This window comes from Bufo gargarizans, chromosome 3, assembly GCF_014858855.1.
Source record: "Bufo gargarizans isolate SCDJY-AF-19 chromosome 3, ASM1485885v1, whole genome shotgun sequence".
Taxonomy (NCBI): domain Eukaryota; kingdom Metazoa; phylum Chordata; class Amphibia; order Anura; family Bufonidae; genus Bufo; species Bufo gargarizans.
In genome coordinates, this window is record NC_058082.1 from 306,503,786 (window position 1) to 306,531,314 (window position 27,529).

Here is a 27,529-nt window from a genome sequence, read left to right on the forward strand (position 1 = left end):
CTAAAAATGAGCCCCCACATAAGATAATCGGATAAGAAAAAAAAAATGACACTTAGACTTTAGAGATACAAAAAAAATAATTTTGTATCAAAAAGGATAATATAGTCTAAAACCTAAATAAATGTAAAAAAAAGTAGACTTATTAGGTATCGCCACATCCGTAAAGATATCCTCTATAAAAATACCCCATGATCCAACCCCCCTGATTAACACGGTCCCCAAAAAAAAAAAAGGTGCAAAAAAAGAATTTTTTTGTCACCAAACATAACAAAAAATTTAATAGCAAGCGATAAAAAAGTCATATAGCCCCCAAAATAGTGCCAAAAAAGTCAGCTCGTCCCGCAAAAAATTAGCCCCCACATAAGATAATCGGATAAAAAGTAAATAAACAAATGACACCTAGACTTTAGAGATACAAAAAATGTACACATTTTTGTATCAAAAAGGATAATATAGTCAAAAACCTAAATAATTGTAAAAAAAAAAGTAGACTTATTAGGTATTGCCGCGTTTGTAAGAATCTCCTCTATAAAAATATCCCATGACCTAACCCCTCAGATTAACACTGTTAAAAAAAAAGAAAGAAAACGGTGCCAAAAACACAATTTTGGGCACTTTTTCATTTCAATCCGTTTTTTCCGGTAACAAAACAAGGGTTAACAACCAAACAAAAGTTAATATTTATTACCCTGATACTGCAGTTTACAGAAATGCCATATTTGTGGTCGTAAACTGCTGTATCAGTAAAAGGGAGGCCGCAAAAGGAAAGGACCGACATGGTTTCTGGAAGGCCGATTTTGAAGACCTTTTTTATTGACACCATGTCTCTTTTGAAGCACCCCTGATGCCCCCCTAGAGTAAAAACTCCGTAAAAGTGACCCCATCTAAGAAACTACACCCCTCAAGGTATTCAAAACTGATTATACAAACTTTATTAACCCTTTAGGTGTTCCTCAACAGTTAATGGCAAATGGAGATGAAACTTCAGAATTTCTATTGGTAACCTTGCCTCATAAAAATGTAATATAGAGCAACCAAAAATCATATGTACCCTAAAAATAGTCCCCCAAAAAATGCCACCTTATCCAGTAGTTTCCAAAATGGGGTCACTTTTAGGGAGTTTCTACTCCAGGGGAGCATCAGGGTGGTTGAAATAGGACTCGGTGTAAATAAACCGGTCCATAAAAATCAGCCCTCCAAAAACCAAACAGCTCACCTTCACTCTACGCCCGGCTGTGTGGCCGTACAGTAGTTTACGGCCACATATTGGGTGTTTCTGTAAACGGCAGAGTCAGGGCAATAAAGATACAGTCTTGTTTGGCTGTTAACCCTTGCTTTGTTAGTGTAAAAAATGGGTTAAAATGGAAAATTAGGCAAAAAAAATGAAATTCTCAAATTTCATCCCCATTTGCCAATAACTCTTGTGCAACACCTAAAGGGTTAATGACGTATGTAAAATCAGTTTTGAATACCTTGAGGGGTGTAGTTTCTTAGATGGGGTCATTTTTGGATGGTTTCTATTATCTAAGCCTCACAATATGACTTCAAACCTGAACTGGTCCATAAAAAGTGGGATTTTGAAGATTTCTGAACATTTTCAAAATTTGCTTCTAAACTTCTAAGCCTTGTAACATTCCCAAAAAATAAAATATCATTCCCAAAATGCTACAAACATGAAGTAGACATATGGGGAATGTAAAGTCATCACAATTTTTGGGGGTATTACTATGTATTACAGAAGTAGAGAAACTGAAACTTTGAAATTTGCAAATTTGCAAATTTTTTTTTACTTCATTTTACCAGTGTCATGAAGTACAATATGTGACGAAAAAAAAATCTCAGAACGGCCTGGATAAGTCAAAGCGTTTTAAAGTTATCAGCACTTAAGGTGACAGTGGTCAGATTTGCAAAAAATGGCCTGGTCCTTAAGGTGAAATAAGGCTGTGTCCCTATGGGGTTAAAGTGGTCTATGAGGGGATGAATTTTGTGGAGGCGGTCAAAAGCTGGGTGGCCTCTGGGACGAGAGGTGCTATTATCACTAAAGTGCAGGAAACACAGGATGGTCTCAAATTGTGTCCTGGACATGGCAGCAGAGAACATGGGCATGTGATAAATTGGGTTCGTGGACCAATATGACCGCAATTCATGCTTTTTTGTCAGGCCCATGTTGAGGAGAAGGCCCAGAAAAGTTTTAAATTTGGAAACTTGGACGGGTTTCCACCGGAAAGGCTGGGCATAAAAGCTTCCCGGGTTGGCGGCTATAAATTGAGTGGCATAACGGTTTGTTTCTGCCATGACTAAGTCAAAGAGCTCCGCAGTGAAGAACAGCTAAAAAAAAAAAAAACAGTGCCAATCCGATCTGAGCTGTCTCAACCCAAACTCCAGACTGGGCGGTGAAAGGTGTTACTACTTGTGTGGCTGAAGATGGGGGCTGCCAATCAGGGTTTGCCAGCACCTCAGGGGCTCTTGGGGCTCTACGGGCTTGTCTGTGCAGTGGCTGTGACGGGGGAACTAATGCACGTGCCACCGTACCAGCTTCAACTGCCCTTCTGGTGCTCGCCACTTCACCATGTTCTACGGCAGTGCTGGTACTAGGTCCAGGATGGGCTGCGCTGCTGGTGTATGCCTCACCACATAATCCGACAGCGCCAGCCCCACTCTGCTGCCCTTGAAGCGGATCCTGCGCAACCTGTGGTCTAGCAACACGGGGCCGGGTACGCCTGGTGGTATCAGGGACCTCAACCTCATCGTCCGAACTTTGGGTCAGACTGCCACTGCTTTCTACAGGTTCATATTCTGACCCGCTGGATTCGTCAGATGAGGGTTTCCATTCCTCATCCGACTGGGTCGGAAGCCTGTAAGCCTCTTCAGAAGAATACCCCTTCCTTGCCATTTAATCAACTAAATTTAGGGGGTATTCCCTGAGACTTACGAAGAAAAAAAGCAAGCCTGTCTTACAAATGGGAGGTTAGCGAAGTACAGGAAGCCACTGCGAATGATAAACAATATCAAAACTGATTTTTTTATCGCTGCAGCGCTTGTGTAGTGATTGTGCAGTGATTAAAAAAAAAAATATATATCACTGCGGCGGGGCGGGCGTGGGTGAATGCACGTGTGGGCGACTGATCAGGCCTGATCGGGCAAACACTGCGTTTTGGGTGGAGGGCGAGCTAAGGTGACACTAATACAATTATAGATCTGACTGTGATCAGTTCTGATCAATTACAGATACTATAAAAGTACCAATGCTGATTAGCGATACGCTAATCAGCAAATCAGTGACTGCGGTGCGGTGGGCTGGGTGCTAACTGAAGCTAACTACCTACCAAAGGGGCCTAAACTAACCTAAACCTAACAGTCAATACTGGTGGGGAAAAAAATGTAACAGTTTACACTGATCACTTTTTTCCCTTTCACTAGTGATTGACAGGAGTGATCAAGGGGTTAATTGGGGTGATGGGGGGGTGATCTGGGGCTAAATGTGTTGTGATTAGGGATGAGCGAACCCGAACTGTATAGTTCGGGTTCGTACAGAATTTTGGGGTGTCCATGACACGGACCCGAACCCGGACATTTTCGTAAAAGTCTGGGTTCGGGTTCGGTGTTCGTCGCTTTCTTGGCGCTTTTTGAAAGGCTGCAAAGCAGCCAATCAACAAGCGTCATACTACTTGCCCCAAGAGGCCGTCACAGCCATGCCCACTATTGGCATGGCTGTGATTGGCCAGAGCACCATGTGACCCAGCCTCTATTTAATCTGGAGTCACATAGCGCCGCCCGTCACTCTGCTCTGATCAGCATAGGTAGAGGTTGCAGCTGCGACGTTAGGGCGAGATTAGGCAGTGATTAACTCCTCCAAAACACTTCATTCAGAGATCGATCTGCAGCTGTGGATGATTGAACTGCTGCTATTGAATTGCTCACTGTTTTAACTTTTTTCTGGGGCGATCGGCGGCCATTTTGTGTCTTGTGGTGTGCCAGCACAAGCTGCCACCAAGTGGATTTAACCCTCAATGGTGTGGTTGTTTTTTGGCTAAATCCTACATCAGGGTCAAGCTGTCACACCAAGTGCATTTAACCAGCAATAGTGTGGTTATTTTTTGGCCATATACTACATCAGGGGCAAGCTGAGCCTGTCACCAAGTGCATTTAACCCTCAATGGTGTGGTTGTTTTTTGGCTAAATCCTACATCAGGGTCAAGCTGTCACACCAAGTGCATTTAACCAGCAATAGTGTGGTTATTTTTTGGCCATATACTACATCAGGGGCAAGCTGAGCCTGTCACCAAGTGCATTTAACCCTCAATGGTGTGGTTGTTTTTTGGCTGAATCCTACATCAGGGCCAAGCTGTCACACCAAGTGCATTTAACCAGCAATAGTGTGGTTATTTTCTGGCCATATACTACATCAGGGGCAAGCTGCGCCTGTCACCAAGTGCATTTAACCCTCAACGGTGTGGTTGTTTTTTGGCTCAATCCTACATCGGGGTCAAGCTGTCACATCAAGTGCATTTAACCATCAATAGTCTGGTTATTTTTTGGCCATATACTACATCAGGGGCAAGCTGAGCCTGTCACCAAGTGCATTTAACCCTCAATAGTGTGGTTGGTCAAGCTGTCACACCAAGTGCATTTAACCATCAATAGTGTGGTTATTTTTTGGCCATATCCCAGTCTAATTCTGTCAGTAAACGTATACCTGTCACCCAGCGCCTAAATAATAGGCCTCAAATTTATATCCAGCTAAATCTGTCGTTACTGCTGTGGCTGGTCAAGTTATTTAGTGTCCGTCAAAGCACAGTTTTTGTTCTGGGTTGAAATACAATTTAGCAATTTCCTAATTTAGTGGTTTCTGCTGTATCAGAGCTATTTTAAAGCTATCCCTAAAAGGGTATATAAGATTCAAGGTGCACATAGGGTCATTCTGAATAACTTCACACACACGCTACTGTGCATTTCCAAGTCTAATTCTGTCAGTAAACCTATACCTGTCACCCAGCGCCTAAATACTAGGCCTCAAATTTATATCCAGCTAAATCTGTTGTTACTGCTGTACTGCTGTGGCTGGTCAAGTTATTTAGTGTCCGTCAAAGCACATTTTTTGTTCTGGGTTGAAATACAATTCCCAATTTAGCAATTTCCTAATTTAGTGGTTTCTGCTGTATCAGAGCTATTTTAAATCTATCCCTAAAAGTGTATATAAGATTCAAGGTGCACATAGGGTCATTCTTTATTTTTATTTTTTTTTATTTAATATTTTATTGTAGGTTATACAATATAACAAGAGGGACATAGTATCAAGGTGTAGGCTCGCAGGCCTCGACTTTGCAAGAGTAAGTACATGTCTAATACAGGGAAGGATCAGCTTTAAGTATAGTAGACAAGACCGTCAACCACTATTGACAAAAGAAAACAGCATTCCCAATGAGTAAGGCAGCTATAAAGGCAATTGATTAATACCAAGAGAGATGATAAGACCCTGACGATAAGGCAGTTTAAAACCTTTGCAAGGGGTACATGTAGTCGGGGTGACGTTTAGGACATTTTGCACATCTATGTTCAGTAGCTATAGGGTCAGAACCTCCAGCGGATTCCATTGAGAAATCAAGGGTTTGGGGGATCTGAAAATTGCCCATAATGACCATTTTTTTAGGAAGACCATATGTGTACGGGATTCCCATGAGGAAAGTTCCTCAAATCTATGAATCTGAACAATTTTCTGCATCCACTGATCTAAAGTTGGGACTGTAGTCTGGAGCCAGAATTTGGGAAGTTGAAGACGGGCCGCTAGGATCATCTGTGTAAATACAAATGGCGGCTTGGCCTTCCCGTTACCTTGGGGGAGTGAGAGGAGGGCAATTTGCGGGGAGGGCTGGAACTTTGTTCCACAAACCTTATTTGCAGTAGCGAAGATGTCGCTCCACCATTTCTGTATGGGAGGACAGGTCCACCAAACATGGAGTAAGGTTCCTCTCTCCCCAAGGCATCTCCAGCACGTGCCAGAAGCCGACCCAGCATATCTTGATGTCTTATCCGGAGTGTTGTACCACCTTGTGAGGATTTTATAGCTGTTTTCCCGGATCCTGACACAGCGGGAGACACCGTGGGGGGAGTCAAGGAACCTAGGCAGAAAATCAAAGGGGATTGTGATACCTAGATCTAATTCCCATTGCCTGACAAAGGAGGGCTTAGCTAGCATAGGGGGTAGGCGTAGTTTGCTGTACAGCCGTGAGGTGAGCTTTCTGGGCAATGTTTGTGAGGCAGACAAGGCTTCAATCCAGACTAAGGGACGAAGAAGGTCCCCTACTTTGATGTGCTGCTTTAAGTAATAGAGATATTAGTGACTTTAGGGAGGGCCGTATTTTTGATTTTGCAGCTGAGGTGGATACAGAAGTATCGTCCTCTGAATGTGACACGGATGCCGAACAGAATAGTGGATCTACAAGAGGACGAGGTAGTTATAGACGAGGAAATCGTAGAGCACGTGGCTCTCAACAAGGAGGTAGATCAGGGAGAGGTTCCTGTGGAGGTTTTTTAGACTTTCCTCCAGTGTCCGACTACCTACTGCGCCACAAGAAACTACCTTAGCTCCCCAAGTAGATGAACTACAAGTTGTCAATCTGTCCAAACATACACTTTCCACCACAGAGATGAGTCTTTTGAAGAAAGGACTCTCGTTTGTACCCCTGCAGAAGTTTAACTTATTTAATTGGGTTAAAGATTTACAGTTGTTTGCACGCAGATTAAAATGGAAAAAGTTTTTTAAAATCCATGACAGGAGAAGATGTCATGAACTGGGTATTGAGGTGGAGGATTTGCAAGACGTTCTGCTATTGGCAGGTCTATCGGAAGAGGGTGACAGAATGATAGGAGATGGTCCATTTACGGAGTTGAGAAATCCATCTAAAATATTTCCCCCGGTTAGTGATACCACCCCTATCGATACTTTTCTGTATGTAGTCACACAGGACCTCCAAAAATTAGAGGATATACCTCTGGGCAGGGATAACCTTACATCAGCTGAAAGACAGGCCTTGGAAGCACTGGAGACGGACACGTCCATTGTTCTTAAGCCCTCCGACAAAGGAGGCAACATTGTCGTGATGGAGCAGGGGGATTATCGTTTAATGTGTCTCCGCCTGCTTGAGGATCCCAAAACATACAGGCGTCTTCCAACTAACCCTACCTCCATATTCAGACATGAGCTGGCGAGTTTGTTAAATAGTGCTTTTGGAGATAAACTCATCAGCAAAAATGAATTGGACTATCTTCTTCCTAAATCCCCGGTTGTAGCAACATTTTACAGTCTGCCGAAACTGCACAAAGCAGGATCGGTATTGAAGGGCAGGCCCATTGTCTCGGGCATAGGTGGCCTTACTGCCAACGTAAGCACGTATTTGGACACAATTTTGCGTCCATTCGTGATGTCGTTGCCATCCTATGCCCGAGACACAATGGATGTGCTACAACGCCTGGATGGAATACAGTGTGAGGAAGGTGTCCTCCTCACTAGTTTGGATGTTGAGGCCTTGTACAGCTCTATACCCCATGATCTTGGGTGTAGGGCTGTCGAGGCCTTCATCCAACAGAGAGGTGAACAATGTCGCCGGCACAACATCATCTTGCTACAGCTGCTGGAATTTGTCCTCACCCACAATGTCTTCATCTTCGACCAACGCTTCTACCACCAGCTCAGGGGTGTCGCGATGGGCAGTCCCTGTGCCCCGACTTTTGCCAACTTGTACCTGGGCTGGTGGGAGAAGGAAGTTGTGTTCGGCGACGAGATGGAGCAGCACACATCGAAGGTGCAACTATGGATCAGGTACATCGATGATGTGCTGATCCTGTGGAAGGGGACACAAGAACAATTTGCAGCATTTGTGGCAGCATTAAATGTGAATCAGATGGGTTTATTTTTTACATCTGAGGTACAAGAACAACAGATAGCATTTCTGGACCTGATGATCACCATCGGCACTGACAGAAAGATAAATCTGTTTAGGAAAAAAACCTCGACTAACAGCCTTCTACACTGGCAGAGTGGTCATCCCCTGGCCCTGAAAAGAGGTATCCCGAAGGGACAATACCTCAGGGCCAGGAGGAATTGTTCAGGCCTAGGTGATTTTAGGGCTGCTGCATCTGACCTTAGAGGCCGATTTATCAATCGGGGATACCCACAATATGCTTTGAAACAAGCGTTCCATCACTCCATGAGTACAGACCGTACCCAATTGCTTGTTCCAAAATCAAGAAACACTGCGGACTCTACGCCCAGAATTGTCGCAACTTTTGATTAGGCCCACAAAAATGTTCGTGACATTTTACAAAATCACTGGTCTATTCTGCAATCTGACCCAGATATTGGGAAGCTTATTCCAGAGTTTCCCTCAATCATGTACCGACGTAGTTTAAATCTACGTGACCACTTGGTGCAGAGTTTATATACACAACCCAAACCTGAGACCTGGTTAAAAAATACCCTCAAAGGTACCTTCCCCTGTGGCTCGTGTATCATCTGCAGGAATATCCTGAGAGGAGAATTCTTTACCAGCCACATAACAAATAAAAGGTACAAGATACGGGCGTTTATCAGGTGTACTTCTGCGGGTGTTGTATATTTAATCAGTTGCCAATGTGGGTCACAATACGTCGGCAAAACAAGACGTGAGTTGAGACGCAGATTCGGCGAACATATGTCGGACATCCGAAACAAACGGGACACATCAGTGGCACGTCATGTTTGTGAAATGCATGACGGTGACCCTGATGTGTTGAAAGTACAAGGGATTGAATTAGTAAAGATGTCAATCCGTGGAGGGGATATTGATATACCCCTATTACGAAAAGAAGCGATGTGGACATACAAGTTGCAGACAGTTCAACCATTAGGGCTCAATGATTTTGGAGTCGCATATACCTATATGCTGCCCTTTATATTTAAACCTTGGAGTTGATTTGCACACATGTATATGCTGCCCTTTGAAATTTAATAATAACAAAAGGAAGAAAAAAATCTTTAATAAATATAACATAACATGATGTAAGTTGCATCTTGTTTTTTCCATTTTTGGTATAATAGGATCTGTATATTAGTGATGAGCGGCAGGTGCCATATTCGATTTCGACGAAATTCGCGAATATTCGATAGAATATACGTTTTATATTCGTCGAAATCGAATATTCGTCATTATTCTAGTTATCGCGAATAATCGCGAATAATATGCGATTTTTTTTTTTTGTTTTTTTTTTTAAACTTAAAGGCTACTCTCCTATTGAAATCGCAAATGCGATTAATATAACACGAAATAATCGCATTTGCGATTTCAACGTAATTCTCAAATCCGACAGTACATTCTAGTATATGGAGACGTTACCATGGTGATGGGGACGCTCCATGAGCACGGAATATAGCAGGGATCAGCAACCTTCGGCACTCCAGCTGTGGTGCAACTACAACTCCCAGCATGCACACCTCCATGGCTGTTCTCAGGACTCCCAAAGAAGTGAATGGAGCATGCTGGGAGTCGTAGTTTGACAACAGCTGGAGTGGCGGAGGTTGCTGATCCCTGGAATATAGCATTACTAAGGTGAAATCGCAAATGCGATTATTTCGTGTTATATTAATCGCATTTGCGATTATCAATTTTTTATTTTATTTTTTACTATGGTTGGCTTCAATGGTAGAATTAGCGAATATGACGAATATATTCGTTATATTCCACAAAACGAATATACGAATGTATTCGTCATATTCCACAAAACGAAGATAACGAAGTATTCTGCATCTCAGTTATATCTACCTATTCATCAACTTCGCTAATTCTAGCAATCATATAGGAAAGTTTACTATAGAGACAGCTAAGTATAATTCGCTATGCGATTATATGACTGCTTTTTTTAAATATAAATAGAATAATTATAATACCTGATAATTATTATAATCTATTTATATAAAAAAGCAAAGTAATATAATCGCATAGCGAATTATACTTATCTGTCTCTATAGTAAACTTTCCTATATGATTGCTAGAATTAGCGAAGTTGATGAATAGGTAGATATAACTGAGATGCAGAATACTTCGTTATCTTCGTTTTGTGGAATATAACGAATATATTCGTATATTCGTTTTGTGGAATATAACGAATATATTCGTCATATTCGCTAATTCTACCATTGAAGCCAACCATAGTAAAAAAAAAAAAAAATTTAAAAAATAAAAAATAAAAAATCGCAAATGCGATTAATATAACACGAAATAATCGCATTTGCGATTTTAACTTAGTAATGCTATATTCCAGGGATCAGCAACCTCCGGCACTCCAGCTGTTGTCAAACTACGACTCCCAGCATGCTCCATTCACTTCTTTGGGAGTCCTGAGAACAGCCATGGAGATGTGCAAGCTGGGAGTTGTAGTTGCACCACAGCTGGAGTGCCGAAGGTTGCTGATCCCTGCTATATTCCATGCTCATGGAGCGTCCCCATTTCCATGGGAACGTCTCCATATACTAGAATGTACTGTCGGATTTGAGAATTGCGTTGAAATCGCAAATGCGATTATTTCGTGTTATATTAATCGCATTTGCGATTTTTTTTTTTTTTTTACTATGGTTGGCTTCAATGGTAGAATTAGCGAATATGACGAATATATTCGTTATATTCCACAAAACGAATATACGAATATATTCGTTATATTCCACAAAACGAAGATAACGAAGTATTCTGCATCTCAGTTATATCTACCTATTCATCAACTTCGCTAATTCTAGCAATCATATAGGAAAGTTTACTATAGAGACAGATAAGTATAATTCGCTATGCGATTATATTACTTTGCTTTTTTATATAAATAGATTATAATAATTATCAGGTATTATAATTATTCTATTTATATAAAAAAAAAGCAGTCATATAATCGCATAGCGAATTATACTTAGCTGTCTCTATAGTCAACTTTCCTATATGATTGCTAGAATTAGCGAAGTTGATGAATAGGTAGATATAACTGAGATGCAGAATACTTCGTTATCTTCGTTTTGTGGAATATGACGAATACATTCGTATATTCGTTTTGTGGAATATAACGAATATATTCGTCATATTCGCTAATTCTACCATTGAAGCCAACCATAGTAAAAAAAAAAAAAAAATTAAAAAAAAATCGCAAATGCGATTAATATAACACGAAATAATCGCAATTGCGATTTTAACTTAGTAATGCTATATTCCATGCTCATGGGAACGTCTCCATATACTAGAATGTACTGTCGGATTTGAGAATTACGTTGAAATCGCAAATGCGATTATTTCGTGTTATATTAATCGCAATTGCGATTTCAACGTAATTCTCAAATCCGACAGTACATTCTAGTATATGGAGACGTTCCCATGGAGATGGGGACGCTCCATGAGCACGGAAGGTGGCAGAAGCAGCAACGGGCACTGACTGGAGCAGCCAGGAAGCCAGGAATCCAAAGGACAGGTAAGAACAACTTTAGGGAAGTGGGAAAGGAAAAAAAATAACAATTAAAAAAAAAAAAAAAAAAAACGAATATTCGAAATATCGAATTTATAGCACTATATTCGAAATATTCGCGAATTAGCGAAGTGCCGATATTCGCGAAAAAAATTCGCAATTCGAATATTCGCGCTCAACACTACTGTATATGTACATATCGATGTACATCTATACAATCTGGTTGTATAGTATATGTGCATGTCCAACCTGAGCTGCGTGCAACAGTGATGCTTCTTTTGAATCTATCAGTGTTGTAATTCACCCCTCCCCTTTGATGTCACACGACATGGGTGAGAGCGGTACCTGTCTTTTTTCTGGTCATGAATCATGAGGGCACCCCTTGTGTGGATTTGCTCCGGTCTGGAATGACAGTATATGGGCCGCAAATTTCACTCCCCCTGTCACTGCGTATAACGCAATTCATGTCAGGAAATGTTGGAATCAATTTCGGCATCGGCCGGTCAGAGGGCGGAGCTAGAGAGCCCGCCCCTACTTCTGATTGGATACGGTACCGGGACACGCCTCCTGGTGGGCGGGGCCTCATCCATATGAACTCGGCGTTCTATCGGCCGCGTGCGGCCATTACAGCGCCATTAGCCATAGCACACCACAGTGCGGCTCTACTGTTTTGACATTAGCAAACAATAAGCTCCTGAAGATGCGTGATAATAACAGGTCACGTGGAAACGCGTAGAGCTAATACATTGTATCAGGATACAGCTTTTTAGGCAGGACTGCACTAGATGCATTTAACCCTTTAGTCAGCCTTGGAGTATGCATGTGATGGATGGATGAGCCAAAATATACTGGCTTTTATGTGTGTGAATGGAGCTTAATCAATTGGCTCTGAGTGGTTGTAGTTAGCCAATACTGGCTGCGGATATAAGGCTGTGACCTAGGTATTTACCATCAGCAATACACATTAAAGACTGATCTGTCATCTGCACTACAGTTAGTGGCTGCAAGTCCTTTGAGACTGTTATATGACAGAGGCAGTGTGATCTAATGTATTGAACATTCCTGGTTACATATACCAGGTGGCACAACCTTATCTGTGTATATACATCCTACAGGATCACCGATGATACACACATAGTGCATCCATTCACACTGACTTTAGTGTCCATTTACCCCGACCTGCAGATACATAGCTATTCCAGCTAGCAAGTCGGGTCTTTTCCTAATCTTCCTAATGTGCAGAGATATTTGCTCCCCTCTCTGTATACATTTCTAAGATTAGTTGCCTGATGGTCACAGATTGTGACATATGGGTTTCCCCACCCTCTTTTTAAACAGACTTTAAATAAAGCTTTGTTTTTTTATTTTAAACGTTCATCAGGCTGTGATTATCTAAGTATTATAGGAACGTCTATCAATCCAATTGTTTTTGTGTGTACTGCTTTAAGTAAGCCCTAAGGTAAGCTACTGGAATGAAATCCCGTGGGTGAGGATTAAGTAGAGCGTTCGTGTCCCTAGAATCCATCCATTCTCCAGTCAGGAGAGCTAAGGATATTAGTGGTATCGAAGAGGACAACAATCCTGGTGAGGTGGCATTCCTTAATGTGGGGGGGGGGGGCCATGTTCAATGCGTCTGATACTGTCAAGGTGGGCGAAGGAAAGGGGATGGAGCAGTGTGTATGAGATAGCCACTTCCACGCTCCCAATGTGGCCCCGATAATTGGATATGCGGACATATGGCCAGGAAGAGCGGTCTCCTGACCCAGTAGAAGCGCCCTAGCTGGTATGTTCAGTATATCTATTTCTATCTGGGCCACTACAGAGTATGGGGGGGGGCTCAGCCAAGCTAGTGCGCGAGAAAGAAGAATAGCCTTCCCATACAGTTCAGGGCTTGGTAAGCCTATCCCTCCAGCATTTCTGGGCTTAATAAGACGAGAGGAGGAGAGCCTCGCCTTCCTCCCATTCCAGATGAAGGAACTAAATTTTCTCATTATCGAGACATAGTAATGTTTGGGGATAGAGATGGGGAGAGCTTGTTGCAGGTATGTAAGTCTGGGAAGTATCAAGGAGGAAAGGAGGTTCTTTCAACCAAACCAAGAGAGAGTTGGATTAGTTCGAGCCAGGTTGTCAATAGAATCGAAGATAGACTTCCTCAAGGGAATATAGTTAAGGGAGAAAAGCTCCGTTATGTCTGGGCTAATTTTGATCCCTAGATACGTAATGTTAGGAGATGACCAGTTAAATGGGGAGTCCTTCATTAGAAGGTGTCGGGTTGATTGGGGAATACCTAGGCAAAGGACTAAGGATTTATTGGCATTGATTTTAAAGTCAGACATTAAGCTATACGCCTTAAGATGGGTCTGGAGTCTAGGAAGGGATGTTTTTGGGTTAGTTGTCATTACGAGTACATCGTCCGCAAAGGCGGCGATTTTCTGTTCCCTGCCTCCCAAACATAGACCCCCTATCTCCTGGTCCAATCTTATGTTCGCTAAGAGAGGCTCCAAGGCCAAGATGAATAAGAGAGGCGATAGGGGGCAGCCCTGGCGAGTCCCATTTCTAATGGCAAAAGAAGGTGATGTGGTGCCATTAACTAGGACTGAGGCTGTAGCTTTTTCATACATCGAGAAGACTGCCTTGATGTAGGGGTCAGGTAGGCCAAATCCCGCTAAAGCTTGTCTTAGGTATAACCAGTTGACTCTATCGAATGCTTTTTCAGCATCCGTGCTGAGTAAAAGCAGAGGGGAGGAGAGTCGTTTAGCAGGACAGAGGGTGTTAATAACCCTTGAAGTGTTATCCTTCCCTTCTCTGTTGCGGATGAAGCCTACCTGATCTCCATGGACAAGGTGAGGAAGAATGATAGCAAGTCTGTTAGCTAGCATCTTGGCCAGGAGCTTTAGGTCTATGTTTAGGAGGGAGATGGGCCTGTAATTAGAACACAATCTAGTGTCTTTCCCTTCTTTGGGAATGAGAGTAATGTGTGCCGCTGTCATATCTCTCGATAATGGGATCCCCTTAAGAGTCTGATTGCATACATCCAAAAGGTGAGGGAGGAGTATTGCCTGAAACGTTTTGTAATAGGCCAACGGTAGGCCGTCCGGGCCTGGACTTTTCCCTGTCGGCATTTGATTCATTGCATCCTTTAACTCAGTTAGGGAGAAGGGGGCTATAAGGCATGATTCCTGGTCCGGGTCAATTCTAGGGAGTTTAGCTGCTTCCAAAAAGGAAGATATCACAGAGGCGCAAGCTTCAGGGGCTGTTGATGAGGGTAGGTTATATAAGTCATTATAAAAGGAACAAAATTGAGCGGCAATCTGTTCGACTGAGAAGATGGGGGTCCCTTCCTGTGTTGAAAGTTGGTGAACAAAGTTTGTAGATCTCCTCCCCTTAATTCTGCTCATTACACATTTGGTGGCCTTATCTCCATGGGCGAAAAATTTGTGCTGCGAACTCATGTGATATTTAGCGGCTCTAGTGGCTAACAGGGACCTAAGTTTTGCCCTATATTCAGATAGTTTTTGGAAAAGAGCATCAGAGGATTGAGCTTTATGACTTGACTCATGTATCTGAATATTTTTTAGAGTGTCATCTATTTCTCTTTCTCTCATTCTCTTGAGGTGCGTGCCCATGCTAATAAAATGCCCTCTAACTACAGGTTTGTGTGCATCCCGGAGTGTGTTGGCCGATACATCAGGACTCTTGTTGAGGGAGAAATATTCTGCAATTTGCTTGGAAATCCGGTCAACCGAATCCTGGAATCCTAGTAATGTTTCATTTAAGCGCCAGTTGAAGCACGAGGGTGTCAATCTGGGGGCCTGAACTGAGAGATAGATTGGAGAGTGGTCTGAGATGTGAATGGTACCAATGGATGCTTCCCTACACAGATGTAAGTGTTCTTTAGAAATGAACAGGAAGTCTAGTCTGTGGTAAGTTTTGTGTGCCGGGGAGAAAAATTTGAAATCTAGAGTATTCGGGTTGAGGGACCGCCAGGCATCAACCAGGTGCAGATCCCAAAGGGTATTCCTAACACTTTTTAGGAAACTTTTAGAGTGAAATGATTTACGTGTGGAGATATCTAGTTAAGGACAGAGAGCGACGTTTAGGTCACCTCCAACAACTACTATACCCTCCTTAAAAGCCTCTATGATGGGAAAGATGTCAGAAAACCAACGGGGTTGGCTGGTGTTGGGGGCGTACAGGTTGACAAAGGTGTATATTTGTGGCCCTATAGAACCCTTAAGAAGGATATATCTGCCCTCTGGATCTAAACTCTGGCTGGCAAATTTGAAGGGGATTCTCCTCTGGAACCCTATACTAACTCCACAGGAAGCTGAGGAGTTACTCCCACAGTGATACCAGTTGGAGTAGTGCGAGAACCTCATGTCTGGGTAGTGATTAAAACGTAGATGCGTCTCCTGGAGAAACACCACCCCCGCTCCTGCTTTTCTCAGAATGGCAAAGACTTGGCTCCGTTTAGATGGGGAGTGAAAGCCCTTGACATTGTAAGAGGCCACTGAGATGTCAGCCATAATTTGCTGTGTGTGCGAATTTACCTTGGAGCCTTGGTGGCCTCCCCCCAGGAGACGCATTGGAACCATTGTGGACCATTATCTCTTGCACCATTGGTGTCGCTCGTGTGGCAGAGACGATCCTGTCTGACATGCTAGTCGAGTACCTTGAGTTGGGGGAAAAAAAGGGGAGTAAAACATAACATATTAAACAAACATAGGATACAAACATAGACATAACACTTGATGTCTAGATCTAGTGGGGGTTACTTGGTCTGTAGACCGTTTAAGAGATCGTTTAACGCCCTAGGATATGCGACGATAAGACGGAATCAGACCATAATGCAATAAAGAACTAAAGGAACATTGAACGCCAAGGTTTAGGCTAAAAGACATCACGCTAACAATGAAAGCATGAAAACCTAGCAATGAGGTAGGCAAGTTAAAGAGACAGGATTACTTATGGCAACTATACTGTATACAAACAGGTCTCTCTAGTGGTCTTGTGAGAGACTTCTCGGGGTGAGATGGTGACCCCTCTTCTTAGAACGGGATGACTTTGGTGTGCGTAGTATCTCAAATGGAGCCACTTTGGGTATCTCAGGTAAAGCGCCGAGGTCTTGAAAAAGTTCCCAATTCTCAATCCGCATAGGCGGCACGTTCAGGATCTCAAAGGCAGATGTGAGGTCTGTATAAGACGAGATGTTCACTCTCTTTCCTGCGTATGAGAAGGATATACCAAAAGGGAAAGACCAGCGATAGAGCACCTTTTTGGAGAGTAACCAATCCGTTAAGGGTTTAAGGGCTCTACGCTTCTTTAATGTTGACGGAGCTAAGTCCTGAAAAACTTCTATTTTGGATCCTTCAAATGCCAGATCAGGGTGGGCATGTGCGGCTTCCAGGACGGCTGATTTAACTTGAAAGTTCAGGTACATGCAAATAATGTCTCTGGGCGGCTCATCCGGCTTGGGCTTGGGTCTGAGGGCCCTGTGTGCCCGCTCTATGATTATCTCCCGAGGAAAATCAGGCCCCAGCAGCGATCTGCTGATTTCGGTAATGGACGCCGAGACCTCTCCTGAGGTGACCGACTCTGGCACACCCCTGAATCTGAGGTTGTTCCGGCGCCCCCTGTTTTCTTGGTCCTCTAGGGAACAGTGGAGGTCATTCAAATAAAGGGCGCAGCGACGAAAAGAGTCCGTTACAGCAGACTGGTGGTTCAGGATTTCTGCCTGGTGGTTCTCCAGACTCTCCACCCGATCCCCTATTTGTCTCACTTCGCTCCTGCAGGCAGATAGTTCCGCTAGTATCGGCTCCATCATTCTACTCAGAGCGCGGTCTAGGTATTTCCTTGTGACCGGGAGATCGGAGCTGGCTTGCACTTCATCCGAATCGCTCTCACCCTCCGATGGAGCAGGGGCGCGCTTCGGAGCTTTGGCCTGCGGCGTCGGCGCCATCTTGGGTTCTCTGGCGGCCACGGTAGCGGCAGCTTTCTTTAGGAATTTCTCCATCTCACCTCCTGCAATCTGAGTTTTAGAGGGAGCAGGGGTGTCCACATGCTTGTTGTTCCCGATCTTAACCATCTCCGTCTCTGTAGGCGGATGTTTGCTGGCGTCAGGGATGAATCTCTTCACAGAACACGGAGCTATGCGATCATCTTCATCCGGCGCTAGCTCCGCCCCCCACATAGGGTCATTCTGAATAACTTCACACACACGCTACTGTGCATTTCCAAGTCTAATTCTGTCAGTAAACGTATACCTGTCACCCAGCGCCTAAATACTAGGCCTCAAATTTATATCCAGCTAAATCTGTCCTTACTGCTGTGCCTGTATTAATGTAATACGGTACCTAAATAGATAGCCAGATAGTGTTAGGTGTCTGTAAAAAAAAAAGGCCTGAATTTGAATTCAATACATTGGGCCAAATAATATTTTTCTTATTGTGGTGAACGGTAACAATGAGGAAAACATCTAGTAAGGGACGCGGACGCGGACATGGTCGTGGTGGTGTTAGTGGACCCTCTGGTGCTGGGAGAGGACGTGGCCGTTCTGCCACAGCCACACGTCCTAGTGTACCAACTACCTCAGGTCCCAGTAGCCGCCATAATTTACAGCGATATTTGGTGGGGCCCAATGCCGTTCTAAGGATGGTAAGGCCTGAGCAGGTACAGGCATTAGTCAATTTGGTGGCCGACAGTGGATCCAGCACGTTCACATTATCTCCCACCCAGTCTTCTGCAGAAAGCGCACAGATGGCGCCTGAAAACCAAGCCCATCAGTCTGTCACATCACCCCCATGCATACCAGGGAAACTGTCTAAGCCGCAAGTTATGCAGCAGTCTCTTATGCTGTTTGAAGACTCCACTGGCAGGGTTTCCCAAGGGCATCAACCTAGCCCTTCCCCAGCGGTGGAGGACATAGAATGCACTGACGCACAACCACTTATTTTTCCTGATGATGAGGACATGGGCATACCACCTCAGCATGTCTCAGGAGGTCAGGGATCAAGACTGGGTAGAAGACGATGCAAGGGACGATGAGGTCCTAGACCCCACATGGAATGAAGGTCGTGCCACTGACTTTCACAGTTCGGAGGAAGAGGCAGTGGTGAGACCGAGCCAACAGCGTAGCAAAAGAGGGAGCAGTGGGCAAAAGCAGAACACCCGCCGCCAAGAGACTCCGCCTGCTACTGACCGCCGCCATCTGGGACCGAGCACCCCAAAGGCAGCTTCAAGGAGTTCCCTGGCATGGCACTTCTTCAAACAATGTGCTGACGACAAGACCCGAGTGGTTTGCACGCTGTGCCATCAGAGCCTGAAGCGAGGCATTAACGTTCTGAACCTTAGCACAACCTGCATGACCAGGCACCTGCATGCAAAGCATGAACTGCAGTGGAGTAAACACCTTAAAAACAAGGAAGTCACTCAGGCTCCCCCTGCTACCTCTTCTGCTGCTGCCGCCTCGGCCTCTTCTGCTGCTGCCGCCTCGGCCTCTTCCTCCGCCTCTGGAGGAACGTTGGCACCTGCCGCCCAGCAAACAGGGGATGTACCACCAACACCACTACCTCCGTCACCGAGCATCTCAACCATGTCACGCGGCAGCGTTCAGCTCTCCATCTCACAAACATTTGAGAGAAAGCGTAAATTCCCACCTAGCCACCCTCGATCCCTGGCCCTGAATGCCAGCATTTCTAAACTACTGGCCTATGAAATGCTGTCATTTAGGCTGGTGGACACATACAGCTTCAAACAGCTCATGTCGCTTGCTGTCCCACAGTATGTTGTTCCTAGCCGGCACTACTTCTCCAAGAGAGCCGTGCCTTCCCTGCACAACCAAGTATCCGATAAAATCAAGTGTGCACTGCGCAACGCCATCTGTGGCAAGGTCCACCTAACCACAGATACGTGGACCAGTAAGCACGGCCAGGGACGCTATATCTCCCTAACTGCACACTGGGTAAATGTAGTGGCAGCTGGGCCCCAGGCGGAGAGCTGTTTGGCGCACGTCCTTCCGCCGCCAAGGATCGCAGGGCAACATTCTTTGCCTCCTGTTACCACCTCCTCCTACTCAGCTTCCTCCTCCTCTTCTTCCACCTGCTCATCCAGTCAGCCACACACCTTCACCACCAACTTCAGCACAGCCCGGGGTAAACGTCAGCAGGCCATTCTGAAACTCATATGTTTGGGGGACAGGCCCCACACCGCACAGGAGTTGTGGCGGGGTATAGAACAACAGACCGACGAGTGGTTGCTGCCGGTGAGCCTCAAGCCCGGCCTGGTGGTGTGTGATAATGGGCGAAATCTCGTTGCAGCTCTGGGACTAGCCGGTTTGACGCACATCCCTTGCTTGGCGCATGTGCTGAATTTGGTGGTGCAGAAGTTCATTCACAACTATCCCAACATGTCAGAGCTGCTGCATAAAGTGCGGGCCGTCTGTTCGCGCTTCCGGCGTTCACATCCTGCCGCTGCTCGCCTGTCTGCGCTACAGCGTAACTTCGGCCTTCCCGCTCACCGCCTCATATGCGACGTGCCCACCAGGTGGAACTCCACCTTGCACATGCTGGACAGACTGTGCGAGCAGCAGCAGGCCATAGTGGAGTTTCAGCTGCAGCACGCACGGGTCAGTCGCACTACGGAACAGCACCACTTCACCACCAATGACTGGGCCTCCATGCGAGACCTGTGTGCCCTGTTGCGCTGTTTCGAGTACTCCACCAACATGGCCAGTGGCGATGACGCCGTTATCAGCGTTACAATTCCACTTCTATGTCTCCTTGAGAAAACACTTAGGGCGATGATGGAAGAGGAGGTGGCCCAGGAGGAGGAGGAGGAGGAGGAAGAGGGGTCATTTTTAGCACTTTCAGGCCAGTCTCTTCGAAGTGACTCAGAGGGAGGTTTTTGGCAACAGCAGAGGCCAGGTACAAATGTGGCCAGCCAGGGCCCACTACTGGAGGACGAGGAGGACGAGGATGAGGAGGAGGTGGAGGAGGATGAGGATGAAGCATGGTCACAGCGGGGTGGCACCGAACGCAGCTCGGGCCCATCACTGGTGCGTGGCTGGGGGGAAAGGCAGGACGATGACGATACGCCTCCCACAGAGGACAGCTTGTCCTTACCCCTGGGCAGCCTAGCACACATGAGCGACTACATGCTGCAGTGCCTGCGCAACGACAGCAGAGTTGCCCACATTTTAACGTGTGCGGAATACTGGGTTGCCACCCTGCTGGATCCACGGTACAAAGACAATGTGCCCACCTTAATTCCTGCACTGGAGCGTGATAGGAAGATGCGCGAGTACAAGCGCACGTTGGTAGACGCGCTACTGAGAGCATTCCCAAATGTCACAGGGGAACAAGTGGAAGCCCAAGGCCAAGGCAGAGGAGGAGCAAGAGGTCGCCAAGGCAGCTGTGTCACGGCCAGCTCCTCTGAGGGCAGGGTTAGCATGGCAGAGATGTGGAAAAGTTTTGTCTACACTCCACAGCTAACTGCACCACCACCTGATACGCAACGTGTTAGCAGGAGGCAACATTTCACTAACATGGTGGAACAGTACGTGTGCACACCCCTCCACGTACTGACTGATGGTTCAGCCCCATTCAACTTCTGGGTCTCTAAATTGTCCACGTGGCCAGAGCTAGCCTTTTATGCCTTGGAGGTGCTGGCCTGCCCGGTGGCCAGCGTTTTGTCTGAACGTGTATTCAGCACGGCAGGGGGCGTCATTACAGACAAACGCAGCCGCCTGTCTACAGCCAATGTGGACAAGCTGACGTTCATAAAATGAACCAGGCATGGATCCCACAGGACCTGTCCATCCCTTGTGCAGATTAGACATTAACTACCTTAACTACCTCCCCTTAACCATATATTATTGTACTCCAGGGCACTTCCTCATTCAATCCTATTTTTATTTTCATTTTACCATTATATTGCGAGGCTACCCAAAGTTGAATGAACCTCTCCTCTGTCTGGGTGCCGGAGCCTAAATATATGCCAATTGACTGTTCCAATGTTGGGTGACGTGAAGCCTGATTCTCTGCTATGACATGCAGACTAATTCTCTGCTGACATGAAGCCAGATTCTCTGTTACAGGACCTCTCTCCTCTGCCTGGGTGCTGGGCCTAAATATATGACAATGGACTGTTGCAGTGGTGGCTGACGTGAAGCCTGATTCTCTGCTATGACATGCAGACTGATTCTCTGCTGACATGAAGCCAGATTCTCTGTTACGGGACCTCTCTCCTCTGTCTGGGTGCTGGGCCTAAATATATGACAATGGACTGTTGCAGTGGTGGCTGACGTGAAGCCTGATTCTCTGCTATGACATGCAGACTGATTCTCTGCTGACATGAAGCCAGATTCTCTGTTACGGGACCTCTCTTCTCTGCCTGGGTGCTGGGCCTAAATATATGACAATGGACTGTTACAGTGGTGGCTGACGCGAAGCCTGATTCTCTGCTATGACATGCAGACTGATTCTCTGCTGACATGAAGCCAGATTCTCTGTTTACGGGACCTCTCTCCTCTGCCTGGGTGCTGGGCCTAAATATATGCCAATGGACTGTTCCAATGTTGGGTGACGTGAAGCCTGATTCTCTGCTATGACATGCAGACTGATTCTCTGCTGACATGAAGACAGATTCTCTGTTACGGGACCTCTCTCCTCTGCCTGGGTGCTGGGCCTAAATATATGACAATGGACTGTCACAGTGGTGGCTGACGTGAAGCCTGATTCTCTGCTATGACATGCAGACTGATTCTCTGCTGATATGAATCCAGATTCTCTGTTACGGGACCTCTCTCCTCTGCCTGGGTGCTGGGCCTAAATATATGACAATGGACTGTTGCAGTGGTGGCTGACGTGAAGCCTGATTCTCTGCTATGACATGCGGACTGATTCACTGCTGACATGAAGCCAGATTCTCTGTTACGGGACCTCTCTCCTCTGCCTGGGTGCTGGGCCTAAATATATGATAATGGACTGTTGCAGTGGTGGCTGACGTGAAGCCTGATTTTCTGCTATGACATGCGGACTGATTTTCTGCTGACATGAAGCCAGATTCTCTGTTACGGGACCTCTCTCCTCTGCCTGGGTGCTGGGCCTAAATATATGACAATGGACTGTTACAGTGGTGGCTGACGTGAAACCTGATTCTCTGCTATGGGACCTCTCTCCAATTGATATTGGTTAATTTTTATTTATTTTATTTTTATTTTTATTCATTTCCCTATCCACATTTGTTTGCAGGGGATTTACCTACATGTTGCTGCCTTTTGCAGCCTTCTAGCTCTTTCCTGGGCTGTTTTACAGCCTTTTTAGTGCCGAAAAGTTCGGGTCCCCATTGACTTCAATGGGGTTCGGGTTCGGGATGAAGTTCGGATCGGGTTCGGATCCCGAACCCGAACATTTCCGGGAAGTTCGGCCGAACTTCTCGAACCCGAACATCCAGGTGTCCGCTCAACTCTAGTTGTGATTGGTGTACTCACAGTGATCTGTGCTCTCTGCTGGGACCAACCGACGAAAAGGACCCAGCAGAGAGCACAGAAGACATTTAGCACATTATATTTATAAATATAATGTCTTATATGGCTTGTTATTCATTTTTTTAAAAGTCACCAACCTGCCAGCGCTGATCATTGGCTGGCAAGCTGGTGACGAACTCCTCCTGCGACTTTTAAAGACCCGCCCTGCGCATGTGCGGGCCGGATATGCGAGCCATCTTGCGTCTCGCGAGATGACGCATCAATGCGTCTAGGAGGAATAACCCGGCCGCCCGATGGACGCATCCCTGCGTTAGGCGGTTGGGAGGAGGTTAAGCTAGAAATACAGCGATCATTTTCTGGGTTTTTAAAAACACACTTTTTTGCCAGATTCCACAAATTTTTGGGCCTTGCAGCATTAGCACGTGTGAACTTCCAGGGTTATATATTGCTGTCAAATTCAGTTATTAAACAAACACCCGTTTGGGCATAAAAAAATTGTTGGCAGCCTTTGCTGCAGATGTCATTGTGAGATACCGCCTTTGCATACTGTATTTATATTCCGTTATTCGAAATAAAGCCATTTTGGGCACAATTCTTTGATAGCGTCCTTGTGTGGATCAGGGCATGTGAAATACACCCTTTAAATACAGGGCTTCTATTCAGGTATTTGAAATACAGCCATTTTGGGCAAACAAATTTAATTGCGGCCTAGTGTGGATCAGGGTGTGTGAGATACACCCTGTATATACAGGAGTTCTATTCAGGTATTTGAAATACAGCCATTTTGGGCAAGCTAAATTAAAAGAAGGCCTAGTCTGGTTCAGGGCGTGTGAGATGCACCCTTTAAATACAGGGGTTTGATTCATTTATTAATAAAACACCTTTTTTGTGCAAAATACACAATTTTTCAGGCCTTGCAGCATCTTGACATTTTAAATGCCAGGGTTATATACTGCTGCCATATTCAATTATTAAACAAACACCCGTTTGGGCAAAAAAAAGTGTATTTGGCAGCCTTTGCTGCACATGTCATTGTGAGATACACCCTTTATATATTTGAGTTATATTCATATATTTGAAATACCGCCATTTGGTGCACAAATCTTTAATTGAGGCCCAGTCTGGTTCAGGGCGTGTGAGATGCACCCTGTAAATACAGGGGTTGGATTTAGGTATTTGAAATACAGCCATTTTGTGCAAACAAATTTAATTGAGGCCTAGTGTGGGTCAGGCCGTGTGAGATACACGGCTAGTGTGGGTCAGGCCTGTATATACAGGGCTTATATTCTATTAATAAAACACCCTTTTTGGGGCAAAATACACATTTTTTCAGTGCTTGCAGCATAAGCACGTTTGAAATTCCAGGGTTATATACTGCTGTCATATTCAGTTATTAAAATAACACCAGTTTAGGCTAAAAATAGTTTATTTTGCAGCCTTTGCTGCATATGTCATTGTGACATACAGCCTTAACATAGTGTGGTTCTATTCAGATATTTGAAATACCGCCATTTGGTGCACAAATCTTTAATTGAGGCCTAGTCTGGTTCAGGGCGTGTGAGATACACCCTTTAAATACAGGGGTTTGATTCAGGTATTTAAAATACAGCCATTTTGGGCAAACAAATTTAATTGAGGCCTAGTCTGGTTCAGGGCATGTAAGATACACCTTGTACATACTGTCATTCTATTCTACTATTAATTAAACACCCATTTAGGGCAAGATCCTAAATTCGAGAAATATGAGAAGAGTGTCAAATAAGGGACATGGCCCAAGTTGTGGTGCTGCTGGTGGAGCTCCTGTTGCATGGAGAGTACGTGGTCAATCTGTGCCAGCTACATGCACAAGTGAAAACCCTTCCTCAGTTGCGGGTAGGCAACAGAACCTGCAGCGGTATTTGGTAGGGCCTAATGCAGCTCTACGAATGTTAAGGCCTGAACAAGTACAGGCAATAGTAGATTGGGTTGCTGACAGTGGATCCAGTTCCTTCACATTGTCTCCCACCCAGTCTCCTGCTGAAAGACCACAGTTGACACCTGCAGCCGATGTCCATCAGTCTTTGCCCTCACCCCCTTGAAAATCAGCCAAGCAGTCTGAGCCCCAAGTCATGCAGCAGTCTCTTCTGCTTTTGATGACTCTGTTAGCAGGGTTTTCCAGGGCCATCCACCTAGCCCTGCCCCAGAAGTGGAAGAGATTGAGTGCACCGATGCCCAACCACTTATCTTTCAAGATGAGTACATGGTAGAACCATTGCAGCACGTCTCGGATGATGACGAAACACAAGTGCCAACTGCTGGGGCTTTCGAAAGTGTGCAGACTGACAAAGAAGGCAGGGGTGAAGACTGGGTGGAAGATGATGAGGAGGACGATGAGGTCCTCGACCCCACATGGAATCAAGTTCATGCGAGTGACCTATGTAGTTCGGAGGAAGAGGCGGTGGTCGCACAGAGCCACCAGCACAGCAGAAGAAGGAGCAGGGTGCAAAAGCAGAGCGGACGTCCTCTAGACAGTATGCCTGCTACTGTCCACCGCAGCAAGGGACCGAGCACACCAAAGTCAGCTCCAAGGAGTTCCCTGGCGTGCCAGTTTTTCAGATAATGTACTGACGAGTGGTTTGCACGCTGTGCCATCAGAGCCTGAAGCGAGGCACAAACGTTCTCGACCTGAGCATGACCAGGCATTTAAGTGCAAGGCACGAGCTGCAGTGGAGTAGACACCTCAAAAACCAAGAAAGGTCTCTAGCTCCTTCTGCTTTCTCTTCTGCTGCAGTCTCGGTCTCTTCATCCACCTCTGGAGTGACAGTGCCACCTGCCACTCCGCAAACAGAGGAGCTTCCAGGAGCATCACCACCTGGGTCACCAAGCATCTCCACAATTTCCCACGCAAGCGTTCAGCTCTCCATCTCCCAAACGCTGCAGAGGAAGAGGAAGTACCCCCCTACCCATGCGTGATCACTAGCCCTGAATGCCAGCATTTCAAAATTACTGGCCTTTGAAATGCTGGCATTCCGTCTGGTGGAGATGGATAGTTTTAAAGGCCTAATGGCGGTGGCTGCCCAGTCGCCACTACTTTTCCAGGTGAGCCATCCCTTCCATGCTCAACCAAGTGTGGGACAAAATCAGGTGTGCACTGCGCAACGCCATCTGTGGCAATGTGCCCCTCACTACGGATACGTGGACCAGTAAGCACGGTCAGGAACGTTATATCTCCATAACAGCACTATAGATAAATGTAGTGGCGGCTGGGCCTGAGGTGGATAGCAGTTTTGCGCATGTCCTTCCACCACAGAGGATTGCAGGGCACTTTAGTTTGCCTCCTGTTGCTTCCTCCCCCTACTCCGCTTCCTCATCCTCTACCGGCTCCTCATCCGGTCAGCGTAACACCTTCACCACCAACTTCAGCACAGCCAGGGGTAAACGACAGCAGGCAGTTTTAAAACTTATCTGTTTGGGGGACAAACCCCACAGCGCGCAGGAGCTGTGAACGGGCCTTGAACAACAGACCGATGAGTGGTTTGTGCCAGTCAGCCTCAAGCCCGGCCTGGTGGTGTGCGATAATGGGCAAAATTTCGTAGCAGCTCTGGACTAGCCGGTTTGACGCACATCCCTTGCCTGCCGCATGTGCTGAATTTGGTGGAGTAGAGATTCCTTAAAAATTTCACCAATATGTAAGAGCTGCTGCATACAGTGCGGGCCGTCTATGCGCGCTTTCAGCGTTCTCACTCTGCTGCTGCGAGCCTGTCAGCGTTGCAGCATAACTTCGGCTTTCCCGCTCACCGCCTCATTAGCGACGTGCCAACAAGGTGGAACTCCAACTTGCACATGCTAGCCAGACTGTGCGAGCAGCAGCAGGCGATAGTGGAGTTTCAGCTGCAGCACACACGGGTGAGTCGCTCGGCGGAACAGCACCACTTCACCACCAATGAATGGGCCTCCATACGAGATCTGCGTTTCTTTTCGCGCTGTTTCAAGTACTCCACCAACATGTCCACTGCCGATAACGACGTTCTCAGCGTTACTATCCCACTTCTGTGCCTTCTTGAAAAAACGCTTCTGGCGATGATGGAAGAGGATGTGGCACAAGAGGAGGAGGAGGAGGAAGAGGGATCATGTCGTAGGGTTTACGGACAGTCATTCCAAAGTGGCTCTGAGGGTGGCTTCCTGCACCCACAAACCTAATGTACACAATTGTCCAGTCAGGGCACAGTTCTGGAGGAAGATGTGGAGGAGGATGAGGAGGAGAAGGAGAGGGAGGAGGTGGAACCATGTTCACAGCAGGGTGGCACCCAGACCAGCTCATTGCCATCACTGGTGCATGTCTGGGGGGATACAGAGGATACAGAAGATACACCTCCCACAGAGGACAGCTTTTTGTTGCCTCTAGTCAGCCTGGCACACATGAGCGATTACATGCTGCAGTGTCTTCGCAATGACCGGTGAGTTGCCCACATTCTAACTTGTGCTGATAAATGGGTGGCCACGCTGCTGGATCCCCGTTGCAAGGACAACGTACCATCCTTAATTCCCTCACTGGAGCGTGATCATAAGATGCGCGAGTACAAGAGCACGCTG